Here is an 8,678-nt window from a genome sequence, read left to right on the forward strand (position 1 = left end):
CCCAAGTATTTAAACTCATCCACCTTCTCCAACTCTACTCCTTGCATCCTCACCATTCCATTGACCTCCCTCTCATTCACACACGTGTATTCTCTCTTGTTCCTGCTGACCTTCATTCCTTTCCTCTCTAGAGCATATCTCCACCTCTCCAAGGTCTCCTCGACCTGCTCCCTACTCACAATGTCATCAGCAAACATCATAGTCCATGGGGACTCCTTTCTAATATTGTCTGACAACCTGTCCATCACCATTGCAAATAAGAGAGGGCTCAGAGCTAATCCCTGATGTAAGCCCACCTCCAAGTTGAATGCATCCACTCCTACTGCAGACCTCACCACTGTCAAACTTCCCTCGTACATATCCTGTACAACTCTTATGTACTTCTCTGCCACTCTCGACTTCCTCATACAATACCACAGCTCTTCTCGAGGCACCCTGTCATATGCTTTCTCCAGGTCCACAAAGGCGCAATGCAGCTCCTTCTGACCTTCTCTATACTTCTCCATCAACACCCTCAGAGCAAACATCACATCTGTGGTGCTGTTTCTTGGCATGAAACCATACTGCTGCTCACTAATCATCACCTCACTTCTTAACCTAACTTCCACTACTCTTTCCCATAACTTCATGCTGAGGCTCATCAATTTTATCCCTCTGTAGTTACTACACCTCTGCACACACCCCCTCATTCTTAAATATTGGCACCAGTACCCTTCTTCTCCACAACTCAGGCATCCTCTCACTTTCCAAGATTCCTTTGAACAAACTGGTTAAAAACTCCACTGTCATCTCTCCTAAACACCTCCATGCTTCCACAGGTATGTCATCTGGACCAACGGCTTTCCATTCTTCATCCTCTTCATAGCTGTCCTTACTTCCTTCTTGCTAACCTGTTGCACTTCCTGATTTACTAACCCCACACCATCCATCATTCTCTCTCTTGCTCTGTCGTTTTCTTTATTCATCAGCCTTTCAAAGTACTCTTTCCATCTGCTCACCACACCCACCTTGCTTGTGAGTATGTTTCCATCTGTATCCTTTATCTCCCTAACCTGCTGCACATCTTTCCCAGCTTGATCCCTCTGTCTAGCCAATCGGTTCAGGTCCTTTTCTCCCTCTATAGTGTCCAGCCTCTCATACAACTCATCATATGCCTTTTCTTTAGCCTTCACCACCTCTCTCTTCACCTTGTGCCTTATCTCCTTGTACGCTTGTCTACTTTCTGCATCTCTCTGACTATTCCACTTCTTCTTCGCCATCCTTTTTCTCTGTATACTCTCTTGTACTTCCCCATTCCACCAACAGGTTTCCTTTTCTTCCTTCCTCTGTCCAGATGCCACACCAAGCACCCTTCTTGCTATCACCCTTACTACATCTGCTGTAGTTGCCCAGCTGCCTGGTAACTCTTCACTGCCACTCAGTGCCTGTCTTAACTCCTCCCTAAACTCAACCTTGCAGCCTTCCATTTTCATCTTCCACCATTTGATCCTTGGCTCTGCTCTCACTCTCCTTCTCTTCTTGTTCTCCAACTTCATCCTACAAACCACCATCCTATACTGTCTAACTACACTTTATCCTGCCACCACTTTGCAGTCATCAAATTCCTTCAGATTGACCCTTCTGCATAGGATATAATCTACCTGTGTGCATCTTCCTCCACTCTTGTACGTCACTCTATATCCCTCTCTCTTCTTAAAATATGTATTCACTACAGCCATGTTCATCCTTTTTGCAAAATCCACTATCATCTGACCTTCTTCATTCCTCTCCTTGACACCATACCTACCCATCACCTCCTCATCTCCTCTGTTCCCTTCATCAACATGTCCATTGAAATCCGCTCAAATCACCACTTTCTGTCCCTTTGGTACCACTGTCGATCACTTCATCCAACTCACTCCAGAAATCTTCTTTCTCATTCATTGCACACCCAACTTGCGGGGCACATGCACTAATAACATTCATCATCATACTTCCAATTTCCAGCTTCATAATCATTACTGTGACACTCTTTTGCCCTTCAAAATACTATTGACATACTGTTCCTTCAGAATAATCCCTATCCCATTTCTCCTCCCACCCGTACCATATAGAACAATTTGAATCTACCTCTGATCCACCTGGCCTTACTCTTCTTCCATTTAGTATCTTGCATGCACAATATATCAACCTTCATGCTCTTCATCATATCAGCTAACTCTCTCCCCTTGCCAGTCATACTGCCAACATTTAAAGTTCCTACCCTCAGTTCCACTCTCTTAATCTTCCTCCTCTCCTCCTGCCTTCGGACACGTCTCCCACCTCTTCTTTTGCTTCTTTGGCCAACAGTAGCCCAATTTCCGTCAGCGCCTTGTTGGCTAACAGTACTGGTGGTGGCCATTGTTAACCCGGGCCTCAACCAATCCACTATGGAAATTTGTATTGTTATCCGCATATTGATCTGGCAAAATTTTACACCTGACATAACCCTCCCCATTTATCTGGGCTTGGGACTGCCACGATGAAACACACTGGATTGTGCATCTCCTGTGGCTGGGTTAAACCACTGTGCCACCATACAGATTTATTTTCTTCTTCCACAATAATGAAAAATACAATCATAATATCAGAACATAAAACATATTATATAGTTGCATTATTATATATACAATGTATAGTTGCATATATATAGATGCATATATAAAAAATAAGATTATCTTGGGGACATGTGTGATCTAGTAGGGAAATGCAGCCAATCCAGCTAAATAACAACTCACACATATAATAATTCTTATCACTGAGCAGTTATTATAATGTTTGTTGGCATGATAAACATTTTATTATTGGTTGTCATATGATTGCTAGCCTTTTCATCAGGGGTCCTGGAATAAGGACATCAGGTCTCATAGGGTGTAAAGTTCCCTTCTTGAGGACACTTAATTGTCCGAATTTGCAGCATCTCAAAGAATAAACAAAGAATTTTCAAAATTCATTCAAGTTTTCAGGCCCTATAATCTCTATTTTGGGAGGTTTTGACCCTTTGTTCTCCTGTTATCCCAGTTTTAATTTGTTTATTTTGACTCCCTTTTATCTCCCATCCCAGTCCTTCCATTTGACCTTGTGGTATTACAACTTGTAAGTAAAAATTTCATTGTACTGTGTATACATGACAATAAACTTGAACTTGAATTTTAACTTCAATAAACTATCAGTTGAAATAGAAAATTTTATTTCTTTTCCAGTATTCATTTGATTTTAAAGAGTTATTTGTTTTTTGTTAAATTATTGGACTAGAGCAAAAACCATTACACCTTAGGAGTTCTCTTTGCAGCAATGGTTTTTAATAAATTATTCAGGGGACACAAGATCACTCAAGCAAAAAACAACTTTGCATACTCATTTTGCATGTGACATATTTATGCAGTGATTACCATTGGTCCTGAATTAAAATGCTGAAAACTGTTAATTTTTAATTTCCCATACATTTTTACTTTTTGTATTATAAATACATAATACTTGACTTCTATCAGTATATTCTGAAACCTTCTTAAGTAAATTCAGGGTTGCAGAGTGCTGCATCCTGCCGTTGCAGCATTGGGTATAAGGCAGGAAATTAACTCAAGGTGGAGATCTAGTTTATCAAAGGGCCCACTCACACCCATGCAGGGACAGTTTAGAGCCGCCAATTAATCAGAAATGCTCATCTTTGGGACATGGGAGGAAAACTGGATTCCTTAGGGAAAAACAAACACGGGGAGAACATGCAAACTACACAGAGACCAAGCTGTAATTTAAACTGAGGACTCTGGAGCTGTGGAGCAGCAGCACAAGTCACAGAGTCACTGTGTCACCCTATTGTTTAGCAAAATGTAGTAACTTTTTCTTCAAAGTTTGTTTGGAATCAAGGGTGGGAAAGATACTTCTTTCACAAAATCAGTAGAAGCCCAACTTTTTTTCAATAAATGCTATGCCAGAGACTGAGCAGATGTAATGAAATTGCTTAGAGTTCATATGTCACACATATCAATAACAATTCTAAAGTATCTTTTGAAATAGAATTACATTTATGAAGCTTTACTTATACAATTGAGACATAAACAGAAATGCAGGAGAAAACAACAAAGGGGTACCATTATTCACTGTCCAATTATTAACTTCAGTTTTAGGTTAGTAAATAGATGCAATGTGATGTCTTAACATTTCGTAATCTGTAGAGAGGTGTGTACATTCTTTCCGTTGCACTTCTAAATGATTGTTATTTCCTGTTGCTCTGTGGTTTTAAGCCTGATGGAGTGGAAGGGAAGGAGTAGGAGGCGGACTTCCTACTCTTCTTGGTGCTATTCTTTCTGGCTGAAGATAGAAATGAAGATGAGTAAGTCACTGTGTTACTCCCACATCTTTCCTTCAGGATTCCCTCTAGAGACAGACATAACCTACATGGCAGATAATACACAGAGATAATCTGGATACATGTACCTTAATGAGAGTGGAGCCAATAAACAGAGCATTGTCTTGGGAGGGTCTTCTAGGGCAGTAGCTATAATAGATCTGAATGTGGCAAACTGAAAGTCAAGAAGTGGAAGAGTTAAAGGGTCAGTATCAGTACAGTAGGTAGAACATAGGCTATCTGAAAATAGAGGCGTTACACATAGAAATACAAGGAAGAAAAGATGAGCCTTCAGATATGGAGTTTCATGGACAGTCATTGATAGGAAGATCAGATGAAAACTACTCACAAAAAATCATAAAAATTGTGTTATGGTGATCTAGGCTGGCATCATTAGATCTAAACAATCTCACAGGATTTTAGCAGTGACAGAAGCAATTCTGTTTAAAGAGTATTTTAAAGCTTACACATTAATAGCTTAGTTCATCAATTTTAGCACCTCAGCTGGTAAATTCATAGTCACAGGGGTCAGAGTCAATGCTAGCAGCACTGGTTGCAAGGCTAGAATCAACTATGATTGGGGCAGCCTAACAAGCCCATACCCACACTTCCCAATTTACAATCGCCAATAATCTAATTACACCTTTGGCCGGTGTGTTTATTGATTCAAATAGAAAGCCATTTGAAAGGCTGTGCAGTTTTTTCCACATAGTTAGTGTCATCACTCTTAACAGTAGCACATAGCAATAGATATCTGTAGATATCTGACCTACAGACATTGCAGACAGGTTCAAAAGTAACTGGGAGTAATTTTCTTTGGTTTCCATGGCCATCTAAACTATTCTAAATTTAATATTGCTTTTGGGTGAAAGGATGGTGGAATGATTAGCCCTGCACCTGATGGATCCAGTGTACTAGGTCTGACTCTCATGCCTGAACATTGTCCAAATGGACTTTGCTCATTTTCCTCATACCTCATATGGGTTCTTTCTATGGTGCTCCAGTTTTTGTTCCATATCACCAAAAATGTGCAGGTTCAACCAACATGCAGCATGTCACCACTCTCTAACCCTATGAATGTATTTACTTTGTCGGAGTGGGCCCTGTGATGGATTGACACACTGGTAGGGCTGTTTCATGCCTTGTTGCTGGTGCCTCTGAACTTTGGAATTGGATTATTTGATTTTGAGGATGAGATGTGAGAACTTTGTAAAGATTCACTTTGCCCCTTCCTATGTAGAGTGTAAATACAATTTTCTGTTTTGTTTTATTGTTTGTTTTTAATTTTACCCTTTTGATAGTGGTATCATCATTGGTGCTGGTTTTCACGATATTGTGAAAGTATGAGATACCTGTGTCACATGGCCTGTAACATCAAGACAGCCATATTACAATATATTGGAGTTGGTTTTGAGTTCAAGAAGTGTTCAGTGTTTGCTGGAAAAAAATAAAGGAAAAACATAGTAAAGATTAGTTTAGTTTTGGCCACATAAATTACCACATATGAACCCTTAAGTCTTTAGCTCTTCACAGAATAACAAAGGTTTTGGGAGTTATAGGAAGTAAGGTTCACCCTGTGAAAGACTGGCGCTATGTTCAGGTGTTGTCTCTGTCTTGTATGCAGTGCTTGCTGGCATAGGCTCCAACAACCCTGAGCCTCTGCTTAAGATAAGCAGTTTTGGAAAATTGAAGTATGGGAAGTATGGTGAGTGTTGAGGGTGATTTCATTATTATTGTTACTCTTATTATGTAAACTAAATGCTCTTTTATCTTAAGTCATAAGAAAACTGGGGATCAAATTGAGTGGGACCACATATAATAGAAAAGTACAAGTCCTGACATATGCAGATGACATAGAGTTTTCAGGTAGAACAAGAGGTTTCTTAAGAAGGCTTCCTTTTACTTAAGCTGGAGTCAAAAACGTTTGGGCTGGAAATCAACAAGGAGAAAACTAAACATGATCACATATGGAAATCTATGAGGAGCAGAAAATAAAAAAAATATTAAAGCAGGAAATTACAAATTCCTGAAAGTTAATGCATTTAAGTTCCTATGATCTATTATAACAGAAAAAAATCAATTAAGCAGTGAAATTAAAGATAGAATAAATGCAGCAAATGAGTGGTACATTGCAATGCATTCAATACTAAAATCAAGTGTAATCTCCAAAACTTTAAGAGTAAAACATTACAAAGCTATTTTTGCAACATACAGTCCAGAAACCTGGTACTTAGCACAAGTAGCTGAGAAAATGCACCAAATATGGGGTATGAATATCCATGGAGTAATTTATGAGAATGAAATGTGGAGAATAAGAACTAATGAACAATTAACAACTTTTTATGCAGAACCATACATTGTAGCAAAAATAAAGATCAATTGAGATAGATTAAGCACAAAGCAAGACTGGAAGAAGAGAAAAATGTTAAGAAATAGATAAAGGAACACCAGAGGGCTGAAGAGGCACCGACAGGCCAAGGAAACGATATATGGATGATGTTGAGGAGGATCTTAAAAATCTAGGAATTCATCATTGGAGGAGTAAGGCAAGAGATAGAGAAGAATGGGCTTATATCCTGCAGGAGGTTAAAACCCTTCATAGTCTATAGCCTTTGGAGTAAGTAAATAAGTAAGTAAGTTAAATGTTATTTTAAAGCACTGTAGTATATTCTTCTCTTGTTTTGAAACTACAATTTTCATGTGTATTTAGTGTGGTAAAATTTTTATTTGTATTTCCATCTAACATGCATGACGTTATCATTCTCCACCTCAATGATAATAATGTATCAAATTAAAGAACATCATTTTATGTAATAGACAAAAAGTTGGCTTACCTGATGTACTGTTCAGTCCTGTTTTTATGTTCCCATTTCCTATAGCCTTGCATTAGCATGTTAATTGTGTGGCCACTTTCAATGCAGTTTTGGATTCCCCTCATTGTGTAACACAAAAGACAAGGCCTTCAACTTTGTGCTATTTTCTTTTCACATTTCTATGTTTACCACAGAGCTGGGTAAATGCTTGGCAGCCTCTTAGTAGCCATAATTTACTTTACCTATACAGAGAACTGCTCACCTTACGGCTTAAATTTTAAGTTTCGTTGATTGTCATAGCAAAAAGAATTGAAACTTGTGCATTAAAGATGAAGATATTGCTCAGGCACCAGAAATAAATTAAGAGTGAATTAATGACAAATGGCCAAGGGGATGCATCTGTGCAATGCATAAAAATGAGTTGAACGGCTAAGTTTGTGGCTGGTATTAGTGCTTATCAATCATTGTGTCAATGTTCATATGTCTGTCCACGTAGATGTTCAGTTATTGCTGCGGCTGCGCCCTCATACAATGCCATGCCTGCCAGTCACTAATTAGTGGCACAGGAATTGCAGGTGGTAACAGATTAAAAAACAAAAAAGGGCAACTTCTAAAAATTTTCTATTATCTAATGTCTGCTTGAGGCCGGATGTGTGGAAAATATTCTGAATGTGACTGAATGTGGGCGTCCAGGAAGGAAGTCTGATGACCGGTAAGTGCTGGAGTTGAGCTGGCCACAAAGGTAGGAGTTGAGCATCTTCTGATGTGTGGGCACTGCAAGCCTTTGAATATCGTCTGTTGTCTAAATACGATGAGGTGAGGGCTACATTTTTCAGCCAGTGACACCACAACACATGGGGTATTGCCAAAATTTGAAACATTTTGGAAGTAAATAGCCACAGAGTGGTTGTTTTGCGTGCACGAGTCAAAGTTACTTTACGCAACATTTAGTTCCATCACTGGCATGACTCACCAATACTGTTGAATATTTTGGCTGCTTGAGATAAGCTACGCCAAAATCTTTTTCTGGCATGCTGATGTGATGTAACTCTTGGCATGCAGTGACAGTGGTGAGAGTGAAGTCCAGATAACTTTCCTAGACAAGTCTTTATTTCACTCAAAGGACCCACCCATACTGATAAGGATGATGTTTGAAAAACTGAGCTAAAAATATAAACATTGGTAAGTATTGAATAATGTATAACATCAAGTGTTACCTGGTAATTAGTTTTACTCTGCAAGTAGCAGCCCCTTTCAGAAGCTACAGTATGTGGGGAGAACTTATTTAGTTAGAATAGAACATTGTAAAGCTGCAGGATGGGCTCAACCTTGTACTTCCTACTACTTTCAATATGAAGGGCTATAATCATGAGATTGGAAGAAGAATCCGGTAGGGGGGCAAAATTAAAGAGGTACAGACTGTATGGTTAGAGAGGAACAGTTGTCAAAAAACAAACTGAAGGTCAAATCCAAACACAGTTACTGGGGCCTGGTTGGTA

At 39.2% G+C, this 8,678-nt stretch overlaps 1 long non-coding RNA gene across 1 annotated transcript; it reads right to left on the reverse strand.

The window, feature by feature from the left end:
- Positions 1–4,024: 4,024 nt before the first annotated feature.
- On the reverse strand, positions 4,025–7,527 carry LOC127526852 (uncharacterized). Its single transcript, XR_007934289.1, has 3 exons — positions 7,201–7,527; positions 4,456–4,541; positions 4,025–4,329 (listed from the first exon to the last, which is right to left on the reverse strand). It is a non-coding gene; the product is annotated as an uncharacterized LOC127526852 (long non-coding RNA).
- Between the last annotated feature and the right edge of the window lie 1,151 nt (positions 7,528–8,678).

This window comes from Erpetoichthys calabaricus, chromosome 2, assembly GCF_900747795.2.
Source record: "Erpetoichthys calabaricus chromosome 2, fErpCal1.3, whole genome shotgun sequence".
NCBI classification, from domain to species: Eukaryota; Metazoa; Chordata; class Cladistia; order Polypteriformes; family Polypteridae; genus Erpetoichthys; species Erpetoichthys calabaricus.